General features: G+C 33.0%; 1 long non-coding RNA gene across 1 annotated transcript; it reads right to left on the minus strand.

The window, feature by feature from the left end:
- Positions 1–592: 592 nt before the first annotated feature.
- On the minus strand, positions 593–3,461 carry LOC149951445 (uncharacterized). The gene is made up of 4 exons (XR_016480005.1): positions 3,315–3,461; positions 1,838–1,919; positions 854–943; positions 593–790 (listed from the first exon to the last, which is right to left on the minus strand). It is a non-coding gene; the product is annotated as an uncharacterized LOC149951445 (long non-coding RNA).
- Between the last annotated feature and the right edge of the window lie 16,922 nt (positions 3,462–20,383).

Here is a 20,383-nt window from a genome sequence, read left to right on the forward strand (position 1 = left end):
AAAACTTGAAAGTTTCGCGAGTCGTGCTTTGTTTTGGCTGAACATTAACTTAATAATTGAATGGCTTGTACTTGGTTTAGATTTATTATTCCCCAAACTGCTACTTATGGCAACATCTCCAACAGTTGGTTTCAATTTTATAGTCGACTTCAGTAGTTTAGCTTCTTCACAAAAAAACTCATCAGTTCATTTACATAGGGCCTTGGAAACTACAAACTTAGGACGCCGCCATATTGGTTTGGTTTTCGTTTAAAAGGTACTCAAAGCGGGGCGCTGGTGTTGCAAAACCCCTTTTGCGAGTTTCACCCCCTTTTTTCAATTGTACAAATTCCTCTCGCACAGGGGCGCTAATACGTAACGGCGGCAAGTTCGGAAGAAATCGCCGTTAGTATTAGTTCTATGGCGGTGATTAACTTATAGGATTATTTTTCTTATGCTTGTACTTAAAGGTGCTGTGTTGGATTGAAAGAAAACTGGAAACTACATTGACTTCTTAGTATTAGAATTATGGAAAATTCTTAGGAATTCTTATTTTTCAGTGGTGAAAATCGATAGTATTAAAATAAATATATTCAAGGAATTTAGAAAGAAATGCATTTTTCATAAAATAATATTTTTATTGGCAACTAAATTTCAACATTAAAAAAATTTGCATATTCAACGTGCGCAGTTGTTAATCTTCCTGTTGAATATGCAAGTTATTCGGCAATATTTTTTGGCATGTCCACTAGAGTCAGAGAGTGAGTTTATCCGCGATAACCTCCAAACCCACGACCGTATCCTCCGAAACCTAAAAAGAACGTTTACAATAGTTAGTAATGATTAGTAAATAACAAATTAATTTTACTCTTACCTCTTCCACCACCGTATCCTCCGCGTCCGTATCCACCGTAGCCTCCAAATCGGCCTCCACCGTATCCACCACCGTATCCACCCCCGTAGCCTTTAAACCAATTAAATAATTAATTTAGTAAGGGTTTATTAATTCAATAAATTCATTATTAGTTTAAAATGCAATTAATTGGGTATTAATTTTATTACTTTATTAATTATGTTTTAATTTTATTACTTTTTTAACTATGTTTTAATTTTATTACTTTTTTAACTATGTTTTAATTTTACTACTTTTTTAACTGTTTTAATTTTATTACTTTTTTAACTATGTTTTAATTTTATTACTTTTTAACTATGTTTTAATTTTATTACTTTTTTAACTATGTTTTAATTTTATTAATAGATTGATAGTTTAGTAATATAGTTAATGAATATTTTAATTATTTAATTACTGAATAGTTTAATTATTTAATTAATGAATAGTTTATTTATTTAATTACTGAATAGTTTAATTATTTAATTAGTGAAGAGTTTAATTATTTAATTAGTGAATAGTTTAATTATTTAATTAGTGAATAGTTTAATTATTTAATTACTGAATAGTTTAATTATTTAATTAGTGAATAGTTTAATTATTTAATTAAATGAATAGTTTCATAATTGAGTTAATGAACAGTTTCATAATTGAGTTAATGAACAGTTTATTAATTTATTTATTTAAGGAACAATTTATTATTTTATTTATTTAATGAATGGTGTATTAATTTAATTAATAAATGGTTTATTAATTTTATTACTAAATAATTTCATAATTTAATTAATTAAAAGTTTCATTAATTATTTATTGGACAATTTAATTAATTAAAAGTTTCATTATTTATTTATTGGACAATTTAATTTATTAAAAGTTTCATTATTTATTTATTGGAGAATTTATTGATTCAATAAATGAATAGTTTCCTAATTTAATGAAAGAAACAGTTAATGAATTAAATGAATGTACCTCGTCCATAGCCTCCGTAACCTCCGTATCCAAACTGGGCAGCGGCGACTCCCAAAATGACCAAAACGAGGAGAGCGAGAAGCTGAAAGAAATACATAAATTTCATTTCGCTGCCTAGACTGCTACACCCGAATAGCGGTGTCTGAATAGCCAATTTCCCCTTCTTTAGTTGTCAAATATTCCACTAGATGGCGCTTTATATTAAACTCTAGAACAGTGGACCAGGGGAGCACACCGTTTAAACAAATCAAAAAAACAACTTTCTTTACACCAGGTAGTCAGCAATCGACTGCAGCGACACCCAAATGCAATCAAATTAATCGTCATTTACTAATTCAGCGGGTTATGAGCGTGGGTCACTACGCGACTATATGTAAATTGAAAAGGCTAATTTTAGGAAAGTAAATTATCTTAGATTACCGTTACATGGTATAATAACTTGTCTATGTTTATAAATAAGGAAATATATCAAATAAAGACAATTTTGTACTAAAAGCATTAATTATGAAGGACATAATTAGCAAAATGAAATTAGTCAAGTTAACTGATAAAAAATAGTCGATTAAATTTTGCAGTTTGCAAATAAGTAAATTCCTATTTGATATTTTATAAATCAAATAATTTTTAGCGTTTCTAGTCATTTTTTAAAGATGGTTAAATTTAAATGAAATTGAGAGCGGTTTATTCCTAGTACTATAGATAAGCGTGAAAAAGATATCTACATCTGATCACGTGTAAAGCGGGATATACGAAGAGAATACGAATGCCAAAACTATACTAACTAAAATAATTTTCTGGTAATTTTTGCACCGAAACAGTCAGCTTTTAGATAATTTCTGTTCCTAAAAATCCACTTGGTCACAATTTTTGCATATAACATTTAGCTTTTGATTAGTTTCTGTACTTAACATTACGCTTACTGATAATGTCTTCATCTAATATTCAGCTTTATAATCATTTTTGTATCTCAGCTTTTAGATAATTTCTGCATATAACTCTCAGATTTTTGATTATTTTAATTTCTGCATATAACTCTCAGATTTTTGATAATTTTAATTTCTGCATATAACTCTCAGATTTTTGATAATTTATGCACCTAAATATTAACACTTTGATAGTTTCTACACCTAAAAATTAGTAGTGCAGTCTACAACCAGTATTTAGCCATGAAGAGCCCAGTGGCGTATCTAAGGACCTGCAGTACCCCCGGGACGGCGGGTGGGGCCCATGACATTTTCACAAACTAGGGGGTTCATTCGTTTTAATTAATATTTTTAGATTTATTTAACATTTTTAAATAAGGGCCCTTTTGATATCCTGCATTACGCTACTGCAAGTGCCCTACTTTACAAAGAACCGACGAGCGAGGAAAGCAGAATGATTTCAAATGAGTAGAAATGTCTTCAAACGCGTCAACGAAACATAAAATAGCGAATCTCAGCGCAATATCAAGCAAATAATCGTACGAAGAACTCACCACGGCTTTCGACATGATGCGATGGGCAGAGTAACAGAGATTAAATCCTAGTCAGAGAACGAAGAGTTTACGGAAGATTCTGATATTGAAATGCTGTTCGTGGCTCTCCTTATATACAATCCCAGTGTCCAGGGGTCCGGAAAGAAAAAAAGGTAAAAACCAACGGGCAATCGTACTGGTTAGAATCACATTAGAGGCCATAATTTATTCCACTTTCTCCACCTCTTCTTATTTTTCTATACGAGTGGACTTAAAGGGGGGGTGTATTACGGGCTGGTTGCCTCATCGTCCACAATTACTTCCTCCCCCCCTCTTGTGTAAAGAAATCTGAAAAGCTCCAATGCCCGCCTAGCTCGCATCCCCCCTTTCGAGTTGATCACGGGTTATAACTTTACGACAAGTATTATAAAATCATTTTTTATCGGAATCCGAAATTGACCTTGGCGTTTGTTCGAGTGAAATTCGGCGGAAGGCCCCGGAAAAGCTCTCGACCAGAAGACTTCTTGCGGACTGGGAATTTTCCTGCCTCAAAAACAGAGACCTTCAACGATAAACCGGGTGTTATTCGCGGAAATTAAAACGGGTGCCCCTCGAAAATTCCCCCAAAAGATTTTCTACATTTTTATATTAATTTTTTACTAAAAACGTTTCATCTTACGGATGAAATACTGTTGGGATAAATTACCTATTTTCACCGTTAATTATGTGAAATGGTGATTTGTTTACCGTAAGTTTAGTGTAAACGATCAATTGTAACCGTGAATTAATTAAAAAGTGTAATTTTGTACCTTTAGTTTAGTTTAAATGACCAATTGTTACCGTTAATTAATTAAAAAGTGTAATTTTGTACCGTTAGTTGAGTGTAAATGAACTATTTTGACCGTTAGTTGAGTGCTATTGACCTATTTTCACAGATAGCAGAATGTAAATGACCTATTGCACCGTGATTTAATTAAAAAGTGTAATTTTGTACCGTTAGTTGAATGTAAATGACCCATTTTCACCGTTTATTAAATGTTTAGTGTAAATGCATTTTCCACATTAAATCGTTATTTAAGTAAAATTGGTGTATCTGTAATTAACTAAGTGATATGGCGATTATCTACAGATAATTGTATAAATTTTTAATTTATTTAATTAGAAATTAGGTAAAATTATATTTCAATCAACTAAATAATCATAAAATTAAATCATGTTTCGTTAATTGTATCAAAGGATAAAAAGGTAGACGATACACTCCATATAAGTTTTAATCAGGATAAGTTCGCTCAGAATTATTATAATAATATATTAAATGAAATAAATGAAATTTAATAATAGCACATATACGATTAAAATGTCAATTGGAACAATAATTTATACAAAAACTTCATAAATAAATTTGAAAAACAACTTTTGTGTTTTGCATTAATCGTATTTTTATTCGTCGACGATAGATAATATTTGAATAAATATGTTATTTAAATGTTTTCCTTGAACAAAACATTAAAATTGATGAATGTATAACTTTTTATAAACATTTTCTTAACAAATAAAATTAAAAAATATCTTCCAAATAAAAATAATAAAGCATATAAATATGAACGAATGAATGAATTAATATTATTCCATTGTTTAGTTCATTAAAACAAGAGTGTCTTTATTTCAACTTCAGGATAATTTTCGATTTCTAGCGTTTCTCTTATGGTCGAAGAATAAGCTCCACCCCCTAAAAGTAATGAAATCAGCCCAGTCTGTCATTGCATTGGTTCTCTAAAACTGACGTTTATCCATCCCCTTATACTAACAATTGTTAGTATTTATAACTTTTATCATGTGCAAGTTTTTATGGAATTCACGTTATCATCTTTACCAAAACGATACTAAAGTGGAGCTAATATTTTCTTTAGATAAATAAATATTGATGGTAAAATTATCCACTCTGAGGTCGATGTTACCAGAAGTAAATGAACCAAAGTTATCGAAATAGCGCTCAGAATTGGAGGGCGTTTTCCTTATGAAAATGAGGAGATAATCGAGTCAAATAAAAGTTAATTTCCATCTCCGTCTTTTGACGCGCTAAATTGCTAATTGTGTGTGCGGACTATCTAGTACAGGTATTGACTAAATTAAAACCATGGAAACAACTGTTGTACAATAAAAATTACAGTGGTTTCCATGGTTTTGATTTAGGCGATAAATTGCACTTAGGAATTGTGGGTATAGCTATGTATAAAAAAATTTCATAAAAGCAAAGACGTTTTTTTTGGCCTAGGAGCGCGTAAATTTGAAATTCGATGTCAAAATGTAACTTTAAGGAAAACACCTCCCACATGGGGAGTATATCAGCTAGATAGCTTCAGTTCATTTACTTTTGGTGTTACCTAATAAATGGTTTGCAGTTTAATCATTTCTACTTGAATGAAAGTTGTCCTTGGTTCTTGATCATTAAATTCAGATTTAATCAGAACTCTCCTTTTAAAAATGAAGATTTGTTATTAAAAGGTTATACCTAGCCCCTAGCCATAAAAACCAAATATATTAAAAATCATAAATTATCAAAATGTTGGAACAGGTGTATTCAAACATCCGGTACTTTTTTTCCTGGCGATCTTATGCAAGGCGTCATTTTGTGGAATAATTTTAATAAATTATATTATCTAAACGAGAAATTCGGAATTTCGCCAAAAGTAAAAATTCCCTTCTTCTGAAATGAAGTTCCAATTTTGGGGGAAGTTCCCGATTGTATCTCGCGGCGTAATAGAAAAGTTGCCAAAGGTGACGCGCATTTCTTAATGGCGCTACTGCGGCGTGTTTCATCTCATTATTCGGAGACTGGCTACCGTCATTGAAAATTCGAGAAAATCGGTTTTGCGGGGATTTCGGTTTTTAACCTGCAGAAGGAAAGTGTTTTTTTTTCTCGTACGGATCTTCTTGAATTGTCAATAATGTGTTTCGTGTGGTGCGAGTTTTGGAAATGCAATCGTAGTAAGGGTTGCTATGACAAAAGGCTGCTGTTTAGGTTTTTTGTTATAGATTTTACTTATGTATCGACAGATATCACGATTTTACTTATGTATCTACAGATATCACGGTTTTACTTATGTATCTACAGATATCACGGTTTTACTTATGTATCTACAGATATCACGGTTTTACTTATGTATCTACAGATATCACGGTTTTACTTATGTATCGACAGATATCACGATTTTACTTATGTATCTACAGATATCACGGTTTTACTTATGTATCGACAGATATCACGATTTTACTTATGTATTGACAGATATCACGATTTTACTTATGTATCGACAAATATCACGGTTTTACTTATGTATCGACAGATATCACGATTTTACCTATGTATCGACAGATATCACGATTTTACTTATGTATCGACAGATATCACGATTTTCCTTATGTATCGACAGATATCACGATTTTACTTATGTATCGACAGATATCACGATTTTACTTATGTATCGACAGATATCACGATTTTACTTAAGTAACGACAGATATCACGATTTTACTTATGTATCGACAGATATCACGATTTTACTTATGTATTGACAGATATCACGATTTTCCTTATGTATCGACAGATATCACGATTTTACTTATGTATCGACAGATATCACGATTTTACTTATGTATCTACAGATATCACGGTTTTACTTATGTATCGACAGATATCACGATTTTACTTATGTATCGACAGATATCACGATTTTACTTATGTATCGACAGATATCACGATTTTACTCATATATCTACGGATATCACGATACTACGGGTATCACGATTACTTATGTATCGACAAATATCACGATTTTTTTATGTATCTACGGATATCACGATTTTACTCATGTATCGACAAATATCACGATTTTTTTATGTATCTACGGATATCACGATTTTACTCATGTATCTACGGATATCACGATACTACGGGTATCACGATATTGCCGATAAATAAAGTGATACCGATATATCAAGAGATATCTTGATTTCTGTCGTACGCGATTATCGTTAAAAAATATCGGTAAGCCGAACGTTTTAGATATAAGTAATATTGTAAATGGATAAAAGTAAATTTTCGAGTCAAAACGAGAGTTAAAGAGCACCATTTAAAATGAACCTTCAATCAGTTGCTAAGGTGGCAAACGTGAACGGCATTTGAAAACATGTCCGTCTTGTTTTGGCGAGTTCGGTTGGATGCGCTTCATTCTAGATTTATCTTTGGAGAGAAATGCCTCGTTTTTAAATAATGACTTTTCTTTTTTTTATTTCTCGATTTCTTTAAAAGGTCTCCCATTTAAGTTTTTCCACGTTGAGTTGGAAACAATATTACGTGTGCGAAATTTCAATGTCAGGTTTGAAGACGTCACGAAACAAGTTTCTAAGCCAATCGTAGCCCGCAGGGTTCAGGACGTACGTTTCGGGGTTAGCCAATCACAAAAATTTCGAAAATTGGGTAAATACGCCGTAGTTCAAGCGGTGTCGCCAATTTAAATTAATGATACTTAATTTTAGACGATAAGACTATGGTTTAGATTTTATTGCGATTTTTTTCTAATGCTGCGAATATTGAAATTCTTAAACAGTATCGAATAGAATTTGAAAAGACAGCTAAGCTAATACCCAAGGAATCACACAGGCCTAAGTCAATCAGTGACTTGCAAAGAAAATTATAAATTTCTTAATTTGTATTTTCGAATAGAGCTTGTAAAATAATCAGGAATATTCGATTTCTCCTATCGAATAGAGCTTGCAAAATAATCAAGAATATTCGATTTCTCCTATCGAATAAAGCTTGCAAAATAATAAGGAATATTCGATTTCTCCTATCGAATAGAGCTTGCAAAATAATCAAGAATATTCGATTTCTCCTATCGAATAAAGCTTGTAAAATAATAAGGAATATTCGATTTCTCCTATCGAATAGAGCTTGCAAAATAATCAGGAATATTCGATTACTCCTATCGAATAAAGCTTGCAAAATAATCAAGAATATTCGATTTCTCCTATCGAATAAAGCTTGTAAAATAATAAGGAATATTCGATTTCTCCTATCGAATAGAGCTTGCAAAATAATCAGGAATATTCGATTACTCCTATCGAATAAAGCTTGCAAAATAATCAAGAATATTCGATTTCTCCTATCGAATAAAGCTTGCAAAATAATCAGGAATATTCGATTTCTCCTATCGAATAGAGCTTGCAAAATAATCAAGAATATTCGATTTCTCCTATCGAATAAAGCTTGCAAAATAATCAGGAATATTCGATTTCTCCTATCGAATAGAGCTTGCAAAATAATAAGGAATATTCGATTTCTCCTATCGAATAGAGCTTGTAAAATAATAAGGAATATTCGATTTCTCCTATCGAATAGAGCTTGCAAAATAATCAGGAATATTCGATTTCTCCTATCGAATAGAGCTTGCAAAATAATCAAGAATATTCGATTTCTCCTATCGAATAAAGCTTGCAAAATAATCAGGAATATCCGATTTCTCCTATCGAATAGAGCTTGCAAAATAATCAAGAATATTCGATTTCTCCTATCGAATAAAGCTTGCAAAATAATCAGGAATATTCGATTTCTCCTATCGAATAGAGCTTGCAAAATAATAAGGAATATTCGATTTCTCCTATCGAATAGAGCTTGTAAAATAATAAGGAATATTCGATTTCTCCTATCGAATAGAGCTTGCAAAATAATCAGGAATATTCGATTTCTCCTATCGAATAGAGCTTGCAAAATAATCAGGAATAATCGATTTCTCCTATCGAATAGAGCTTGATAAACAGTCTTAAATATAGGCCATTACTTATAAATAAGCAAATATTGAAAAAAGTATTTTTCAAATATCTTTTGTAAATCGGATGAACAACCTTAAGGCTTTTCTTCCAACACTAAAGCATTCCAATTTAATAATAATAATAATCAGCTAGGCTAATACCCAAGGCGCCACCATAGGCCTAAGTAAAGTAAAGTTAGATAGTTGTTAGAAAATAAGTTTGAGTCATGATAATTTTATTTTCAATAATCACCCGTTAGTTCTATAACTTGTTTTTCTTTCGGTTTTTGGGAAATTTAGAACGAATTTCGTATTAAAAATGATAATTTAAAAGAAAGTAGAGAAATTTATTGAAAGTTATTTGTTCCAAATATTTCTCAGGAAAAAAACAAATAAATTTATTCGTCGATTTAAAAATACGATTTGCTATTACTCCTTGTGGTGTTTGATTTCCCCCCAAAAAATGGTATTTGTGACGCACCTAGGCCAATTCGCTACCGGTTTAGTATCGCTTCAGAAATATTTTTATTTATTCAGATTTTATTTTATTTTGAATATCTAAAAATTCTTCTAAAATAAATCGAATGTTATTTACTCGCTGTACCATATTCATATAAATCATTTGTCATTGGAATCCATTTAATATGCGGGTTGTAAATTATACTTCTTTCGCGTATCTGAGCATTAAATTGATAGTTCTTAAAACCAGGAAAATTAACATAAACTTTAATTTATCTGTTTAAGTTCGCCAAGAAACGGGGATATATCTGGTGTTGGTTATTCCACCAAGCGAGTTTCGTCAGAGATACATTTCAACTAGTAATGGCCCATTCGCACGTGCCAACTATTGTCCTGTCGTCAAGTCCGTCTAGTGCGGCTCTATTAAGCTGCGTTCACACTACGAGATATTTGTCTACTAATTTCCGGCCAACTTTGGTCAGACAGCCTTTCTCGACCAAATTTTGTCAGTCAGCCTTTTCCGGCCAACTTTGGTCAGTCAACCTTTCCCGGCCAACTTTGGTCAGTCAACCTTTCCCGACCAAATTTTGTCAGTCAACCTTTTCCGACCAAATTTTGTCAGTCAGCCTTTTCCAGCCAACTTTTGTCAGTCAGCCTTTCCCGACCAAATTTGGTTAGTCAGCCTTTCCCGACCAAATTTGGTCAGTCAGCCTTTTCCGGCCAGCTTTTAATGGGTCAATTTTGTGGAACAATTATAACCGAGCGACTTCAGAAAATTCCATCAAATTCCAATAGGCACCAACCGTTCTCATTGGCTATTTCGAAGAGATAGATAGAAATTGGTATACAAAAATCGCCTAGTGTGAACGCACCTTTAATTGCGTTATCAAATTCGTTGGACCGACTCAACTGGCTGCTCCGTGTGAATAGGCCCTAAACTTAGATATCGAGCTTGACTTTGTGATGCCTTGTATTGACACACAATCGAGCACGAAGAAAGCGACTGTCGGGAAGTGATCTGACGGTGACCTTTTTGCTTCGGGACTCCACATCCTGTTTGTAAGACGACCGCAAAAATCACCTTTTTTATGGCGATTTCATGCAGAAAATTGACAGAAGGTTTAGTAATATCGAATGAAATATATCCGATCGTATTACATCGGAGAGATTAAGTATACACCTATAAAACCTATAGAAAGAACGCGTAGAGGGTGTCCAAATTCTCGACATTTTTCTCTTTATTGTTAATTTCTAGTGTTGTTAAGTTTCCAGAAAAAATAAATGCGGAAAATCTGAAAAATAAAAAAATGGAACATAAATTACTTTTTAAAGGTTTTTAATGTTTTTAACTTTTTATCGATATAAATTGTTAATTTTTAATCAATTTAAACTAGTCTAGAGGCTTAGTTTTACTTTTAGATTCGAAAAAATTAGGCGAAAATTCCGGTTTATTTAAATTTGCAAACAATATATTAGACTAATCATGGAATGAAAACTGTTTTTTATTTTTTTCGGAAAAATACGGAAAATTTTCCAGAAAAAAGACCTCGGTCATTTTCCGGAACATTTTCCGACTTAAAACACTATTAACACTACACGCGGAGGTATTCCTTGGTTTATATGAAACTTCTAATTAAAAAATTCCTGCGTATTAACAAAAAAATTATCACTATTAATTTATTTCCAAATAACTTATTTTGGCTTCGAGAAGACTCGAAATATTTTGTGTGATAGATAAGGTTACATTTCTCCAAAATTATATGTTTGATTTGATCTACCTTTCTTAGGTGGCATATTTTTTGGTCAATTGAATGTGTATAAAATCTTATTTTTGGGAATTTAATAATAAGTTACGTCGTTGTTTCAACTAAATCCTAATAATCATAGGGTTGTGTATACAATGAAATAATACTTAAGGTCTGTACACGTTCTACCTACAAGTTTCAGTGTACTCACTTAATTTCTTTATTCTAGAGTCAATTAGCTTGGTGTTCCCGTTAAAAATTTATTGCGCTATTATAAAAGTAATTTCAAAAAGTATCTAAATTGAACGTTTAACTTGTACGGTTCACGTAAATTGTGTAAATTTATGACTTTATTTTGTGCGTTTTTTAAACCTTTTAAAAAGTGGCTCACTGAGACGTACACATTAAAACTGATATTTTACTCGATTTAATATTTTACTATTCAACTAGCTTCCAAACTATCAATTAGAGTAATTTAATCCTGACGATATAACTTCCGTAATTGTTAATCAATTTGGTTTAAATATTTGGGGGTTGGTTGCTTACATTTGGAAAATGATATCTAATGCATTTAGCTAAAATCATCCTCCATCTTGTAAAATGGCGGATATCATAAGCTGTAACTGCCTTCATTGTTAGCTGATTTGGCTGATTTTTTTTGGCTGGTTGGTTGGTCACAACCAGTAGGTGACACCAGGTGTGATTCGGTTAAAATATTTCGCCATCTTGTAAAATGGTGGATATCATAAGCTGAAATTGCAGTTAATGTTAGGTTTTGTTTGTTCGCCTCTGGTAGATGATACAAAATGTTTTGAATTGAAAACTAACACCATATTGGAAAATGGCGGATACCAGTAGTTCAAACTGCCCAATTTTCGTAGTTCAGTTGATTCTAATAATACGGCAACCAGGAATAGAAAAAACTAATTTTATTCTTGTAGTTAAATACAAAGTTTAAAAACTTAAGAGTTCAAAGTTGGTCAACTAAAAACCTCATTTAAAAAAAATTAAGTCAAAAAATAATTAGTGTTATTGTCCAGCCAGAGAATAATCTTAGCCCGGTATATAACCATTGAATCGCTGATTCTTTTATTGAAATTCAATATGAAAGTAATTTATTACTGGTATTGAACATTTCGAAATTTGTAAATCGAACGAACGCAGTCGTAGCCTTGATGTTATCGTATTGATCATGTCATTTATTGGCGTGGTTAAAAATCACCCATTCTTTTATTGTTAAAATGGGGTCGTTAGGTCTTTTTGGAGATTATTCTCATTGCATTTTCCCCTCTCGGAAATCGGTTAACATATCAATAACGACCATATTGTATTTGTTTTATGACTTAACTGTATGTATGGCACGTTTTCCCGAGAATGAAGAAATTATTTTTGAAAATACATGTTCCGTATTGTAGTTGTTTCATTTAATTTCTTTGTAGTATCTTTATCTAGAATGCAATTATACTTTTTTAAATCTCATTTATTTTAAATATAGTACGCTTTCTCGAGTATTCAGTACTATATTTTTAAAACCCATTTATTTTTAAGCATACTTGTTTCGTACTGTAATTATTTTATTTCTTTTAAATGTAGTACGCTTTCTCGAGTATTCAGCACTAACTGTCTAAAACCCATTTATTTTCAAGCATACTTGCTTCGTGTTGTAATTATTTTACGTATTTTATATGTAGTACGCTTTCTCCAGAATTCAGTATTAAGTTTTTAAAACCCATTTATTTTTAAGCATACTTGTTTCGTACTGCAATAATTTAATTTGTTTTAAATGTAGTACGCTTTCTCGAATATTCAGTGCTATGTTTTTAAAACCCATTTATTCATTAAGCATTCTTGTTTGGTATTGTAATTATTTTATTTTCTTTGTAGTACCAAGAGTGAATTTATTTTAACTGAGGGGATCATGGTCTCAGGAAGGTCTCATGAAAGGGGGAAGGATAAACGTCACAGGCGAGGACCTTAGCTTAAGGGAACTAATGAAAAACCAGGTTGTTTTTCCGTACTGAGCGCCTATAAAGGTGCTCCACTCCACCACACCAGTTTCCAAGGAAAAGTTAATTTATTCAATTTTGGGCTATAACTATTTAACTATCAAACTTTATATTCGTAACACAATAAGTAACAAAAATGCAATAGGATGCTATACTCAGTTGCAGGTTAAGAAAGGATAAATATCTAGTACATTTGGCGGAAATATACTAACGTGAAGTTATCCTGTTTAATGTTTAATTTCTAAGTATACCTGCCCCCGTTATATGGCCCTTAATGGGTCGGAGTGTGCAACAACTGGTGGCTTTACCGGGAAGTCGGGGTCCGGCTCTTGTAACCCATAAGGGCGGGGGCGCACTGGGAGATGTTAGCTCTGATCAAATGGTCCTATCTCCACCTCCGACATCGGCCAGGTTTGGGCTGCAAACTGAGTTTCGGCTCGGGTCCATTCAAACTGGCCACCTCGGAGGATTGGGTAGCCTGCTGTGGGGTGGTGGGTCTCCGTATGAGGCGCAGTGGTCCTGTTTCCCGGCCTTTTGGAGCACACCGAGATATCCGGTGCCAGCTGTGCCGGGTTATGTGGACCGCTGTGTGCCCGTCGTTCCCCTTTAGGAGCTCTTTCTAAAGGGTATGGCTCTCTACCTACGTAGGTAGGGTGCTGGCTGGAGTTGCTAGAGCATCCGCTCTTATTCCCACGGCCGTGTGCGAAGTGAGGGGTTGGTCGTCCCATTGTTGCACCTTCTGCTGGGTTGAGTGGTTCTCTCGCTGCCTTGGCTGTTCTGTCACCTGTCCGGGCTGTGGACGCTGGCGTAGGGCACTATGATGATAGACCTCCGGTGGTGTGGTTTTAATCTTACCGGTACACCGGGCTATAAATTCTGACACATGCTCGCGTTGTATAATTTTGGAAAATACCGACAATTGCGATATATTTCAAACTTATGATTAATTAATTAGCATGGATAAGATTAAAAAATAGTTTTAATAATTTATAACTAGAACCACCCAGTTTGGCAAGTCCCAGGGTAAGTATAGAACAGGTATTGCCGAGATTACCACGTTGACGTGCAAAACGCGCGATTTGATGATTGTTTATGAGCATAACACTAAAAATACGCTATATAGAATCTTTAAATCATAATCTTCACTAAATATTTATTGTTCACTATGAAATTTACGCAATTGACATTTCTTAAATGGATTAATATAACACGCGCAACTTCTGAGCCTTTAGGAATTCAACAGAAAATAGATGAAATTCGAAATTCCGGAAATTCGTGCTAGCTCAACAAACACAAGGAGAACGCAGTTAGCCTATAAACACGCTAATGCAGTGTTGTGTACACATTTCATTGGACGAACCTTTACGCTGAATGTTCTACGGAAAGGGGGAAGACAATTTCTGAATATCCCCCTTCCGACGGCACCAGGCGCTAAAGCGTCTGACCAATGAAAACTGTACCCAAGAAAATGCACGACTTTTGATGGGTTGCGTAACTTTTGTTCTCCTTGTGTGTTTGTTGCTTCAACGTGCTAGTATCTTTCCGCCAAATGTACTAGATATTTTCACTTTCTTAACCTGCAATTGAGTATTACCAAAGCACTTCTTTCTTAATACTAACAGAAATTCGTAAAAAAAAAATTTCGAGAAAAGTAGAGGATAGCGCCGCCGATCGAACGCCGCCGCCGCCGTTTATTTAGATAACGCCGAAACGCTACCGCCGCCGATTATTTAGATAACGCCGAAACGCCACCGCCGATAAATTTAATTTCGCCGCCGCCGCCGCCGCCACCGCCGCCGCCGAAACATTTTTATTTCGCCGCCGAATTAATTTCCATTATTAAAGTATAATAATTGCCTTTTGAGATCTAAATTCGAACTACATAGATTTTTCTTTTGGTAGTGCTACGATTTCTAGGCTGTTGGGTGCACCGTACTAGCGTTATAAAATTGGAAATAATTAATAATTTCCAAAAGATCTTGCAGATAGCTGGGATCGGAGAGAGATAAACGAAAACGGCTTTGGAGTTGCTTCGCCTCGTATTTTGTAATAAGTACAGAAACGTATCAGCTGCATTCAGCAATAACTAGTCTATTATATTTTAAAAATTCCTTTGATACAAAGATAAAATAATTTGTGATAATAGACTTAAATGCGCGGTGAAAAAACCGGTTTTGGGGGGATGAAATTTCTGCGGTAGAGGCTGGCTCGTTGGTTGCCTGTACGATAATGGCGGCGCCCAGTAAAAGTTTCTAAAAAGAGTGTATAGATAATAATACTACTGAAAATGTAGTAAATAAGTACAGTATTGTTATTACTAGCGTAAATGTGTTAGTTTAATAGTATCATATGTAACATAGTTACTCATAAGTGTGCCTCTGTTTAACATCTCTATATTAAAAATTTCAATGAGACCTTGTTTCACAGCCACCAAAGACTATATAAAGCTACGCGTAGCTTTATATAGTCTTTGACAGCCCCCAAAGAAAATACAGCACTAACGTCGCGTAAAACTGGTTTTAACTTCCTTCCCCCCTCAGCCAGAACTAGTTTTGATGACGATAAAACCGTCATCGACTGGGAAGTGACGTCAATAACGTCATATCCTTGCAACAAGGTCTCATTATGAAAAATTTATTTCTGGCACACTTATGATTAAATAAGTTACCTATGATAGTATGTAACCAAAGTTACCTCTTCTTCGTTTTGGAAACAAGTGGTTCCTATTTTAATAAAATACATTCTATTAAACATGTACTTTTTAAAATGTGTTTAACAGTTTAAGTTCTAGCGGTCTATTAAAAGGCTGGCCCTATTTCGGGGGGGGGGCAGTTTTCCCCCTTAGGCGCTGCCGCCGCCGATTATTTTCTGCAAATCGGCGCGCTACGCCGCCGCCGAACTAATTATCGTTCCCGCCGCCGCCGTTGAAAATCGGTTCGGCGCTATGCTCTAGAGAAAAGTATCGAGTTCGTGTATTAAGGCAGTGCAGTAGAAAGTACTTAAACAACGGATTTTTTTCAAGACGTATTTTGGAAAAAAGCGTGAACCTACTTATGGTATAATCAAATATATAATCCGTTAGTTTAATAGTATATATAAATATGTAAGTTTTACGTTTTACTAAATTTACAAATTACCAATGAATTAATATAACTTAATTTAATTTTTTTTAATACTATATATCCAAGCAATTTAAAAAAATATTTTAATATGATTACCCAGCTAACGTTCTACATTTTTCAATGTCAAGTTTATCTTGCAAAAATAACACAAAATCACGTGACAAATTTTATCTTTTTTCCAATGAATGTTTTTCCTGGAAATTATTTTAAGAAAATAACCACCGTTTTATATCAGCATTTTTTTCCCAAAAAATCAGAACCGATTTCGCGGAAGACATACAGCATTAAATTAATGATTTCAGATGCCAACTTTCTTTGAATAGTACACAATTGTTATCATTACCACCGAAAATTTACCCGAAATAGTTCAGCTTAAAGGAGTTACTACACGTAATCATAAGTCACATAAAACTATAAGTAACATAACTTTAAGTAACATAACTATAAGTAACATAACTTTAAGTAACATAACTATAAGTAACATAATAACCATAAGTAACATAATAACCATAAGTAACATAAAAACCATAAGTAACTTAATAACCATAAGTAACATAATAACCATAAGTAACATAATAACCATAAGTAACATATAACCATAAGTAACATAACTATAAGTAACATAATAACCATAAGTAACATAATAACCATAAGTAACATATAACCATAAGTAACATAATAACCATAAGTAACATAATAACCATAAGTAACATATAACCATAAGTAACATAATAACTATAAGTAACATAATAACCATAAGTAACATAAAAACCATAAGTAACTTAATAACCATAAGTAGCATAATAACCATAAGTAACATAATAACCATAAGTAACATATAACCATAAGTAACATAACTATAAGTAACATAATAACCATAAGTAACATAATAACCATAAGTAACATATAACCATAAGTAACATAATAACCATAAGTAACATAATAACCATAAGTAACATATAACCATAAGTAACATAAAAACCATAAGTAACTTAATAACCATAAGTAGCATAATAACCATAAGTAACATAATAACCATAAGTAACATATAACCATAAGTAACATAACTATAAGTAACATAATAACCATAAGTAACATAATAACCATAAGTAACATATAACCATAAGTAACATAATAACCATAAGTAACATAATAACCATAAGTAACATAATAACCATAAGTAACATATAACCATTGTAATGCGAAATATCAAATTAATAAGAAATATACCATCCCCTTTCCCCCAAAATAATTGCTGGTCGAATATTTTGGAGATTGGGTGATTCGGTTGTTTGTGTTTTACCCCAGGTAAGGGAAGGGCCCGTCCTTTTACCGGGAGATCTTTGTTTTTGTGGGATAGCGAGGAGATCACAGCGCCCCTTTGACCCCTTATTGATATGCCGACGTGTCTAAGACCAGTTGTTTGATAGTCATTTATATTTCTTATACATTATATATATTATAAATTATTTATTGTGTTAAAATATGCTTACATGTATTATACATATTTTTACGTTTATATTTATTCTCAAAATTGAAGAGTTGGAAAATAATACGCGAGATAAATAACGCGAGTTTTTTTAATAACGCGCGCTCGGACGCGAGCTAAAAAAACAGAAATAGTAACGGTTCGGAATTTGATTTGAAAAGGACTCCATTTTTATGATCGGAGCAAAATAATTGATATTTCAACTAATTTTGGACGTTAAAGTCGTGTTTTGTTTAACCTTCGAGCTGTAAACGTGTTGACTTGAAGATAAGGACAGGAACAATCTATATTGGCCAATTCGTTATGCCCAACCATCCAGCGGCTACATTCAACATATTGTACGAGATACCATCGCCACCAACATAAATTCTGTGTTCCGCTGTTCCGAAACGTCAACAACGTCGCTCAGATTCTTCCACGGCTCCAACCGGACTCTGCCACTTCGATAACGTTTCCGCAGTTCAACTGAACATTTCGGGATGAACTTTGTTAAGTAATGGTTGCAACCTAGATTTTACATTTCGTTAATGCCGCGAGCACTGGCCAGTTGCTTAGTTTGATAATATTTCATTTAGTTTAATTAGTGTTTAGGTAGTTTTAAGTTAGCTTAAATGTTTGGTTAGGATATTGAGTTTAAATTAAATCAATTAGTGTTTGGCAATCTGACAACTGGCTTGATACGTTTAATAACAAATTTCTCCTAGACACCAATTTAATACTGAGGACCCTCGCTAACCCCACCATATCACGTTACGCGAGTAGTCCCGGGCGTATTCAGTCATTATTATTAATTGTAGACGGGTACCTTAGGGGTTCGCTTAAGTCGATTGTCCCTAGGTTGAGATCTCCAACATTCGACACCCGCGCTACACCATAAGTAACATAATAACCATAAGTAACATAATAACCATAAGTAACATAAAAACCATAAGTAACTTAATAACCATAAGTAACATAATAACCATAAGTAACATAATAACCATAAGTAACATATAACCATAAGTAACATAACTATAAGTAACATAATAACCATAAGTAACATAATAACCATAAGTAACATATAACCATAAGTAACATAATAACCATTAGTAACATAATAACCATAAGTAACATAATAACCATAAGTAACATAATAACCATAAGTAACATATAACCATAAGTAACATAACTATAAGTAACATAATAACCATAAGTAACATAATAACCATAAGTAACATATAACCATAAGTAACATAATAACCATAAGTAACATAATAACCATAAGTAACATAATAACCATAAGTAACATAAAAACCATAAGTAACTTAATAACCATAAGTAACATAATAACCATAAGTAACATAATAACTATAAGTAACATATAACCATAAGTAACATAACTATAAGTAACATAATAACCATAAGTAACATAATAACCATAAGTAACATATAACCATAAGTAACATATAACCATAAGTAACATAATAACCATAAGTAACATATAACCATAAGTAACATAATAACCATAAGTAACATAATAACCATAAGTAACATATAACCATAAGTAACATAATAACCATAAGTAACATATAACCATAAGTAACATAATAACCATAAGTAACATAATAACCATAAGTAACATAATAACCATAAGTAACATAATAACCATAAGTAACATAATAACCATAAGTAACATATAACCATAAGTAACATAACTATAAGTAACATAATAACCATAAGTAACATAATAACCATAAGTAACATATAACCATAAGTAACATAATAACCATAAGTAACATAATAACCATAAGTAACATAATAACCATAAGTAACATAATAACCATAAGTAACATAATAACCATAAGTAACATATAACCATAAGTAACATAATAACCATTAGTAACATAATAACCATAAGTAACATAATAACCATAAGTATGAAATTGAGGACTTTGGTCTGTAGCATAAGTGATTGCGTAATCGTAAGAGAAAACTTGTCACACGTTACTATCCAGTAGACAGTGCCGTTAATAGGGGGGCAGGGGTGCGAAATCTCCGGGGCCCGGGAGAAAAAGGGCCTACAGGTATGCTTTATTTTACGATAAGGGCCTTGCCCTGCACCCAGAGCATTATTAAGGCATATGCCATGGCACAGGGGCCTCCAAGGTTAGGGGCCCCCGTCTTCGAAATAAATGTTTTGGTTTTTTAAATTCTTTAATATAGTCAAAAATTAGGGTCTAATTTTTTAGGGGCCACAAGTTCTACTATAGGGCCTCCAATAGTGTTAATCCGGCCCTGCCTGCACCAGCAGGCCCCCTCTTGTAAATACAGAATTTCCCCTGGGCCCGAAATATCTACGCACCGCCTTGCCATTACCTACCCTGATTTCTCGGTATACTTAGTCACGTTATAATTTACGTGGTCATTTACAAAAACATTACCGTCGAAAGAATAGACAGTTCCATACTTAATAAAAATTA

This window comes from Leiobunum rupestre, chromosome 3, assembly GCF_980474605.1.
Source record: "Leiobunum rupestre chromosome 3, qqLeiRupe1.1.hap1, whole genome shotgun sequence".
NCBI classification, from domain to species: Eukaryota; Metazoa; Arthropoda; class Arachnida; order Opiliones; family Sclerosomatidae; genus Leiobunum; species Leiobunum rupestre.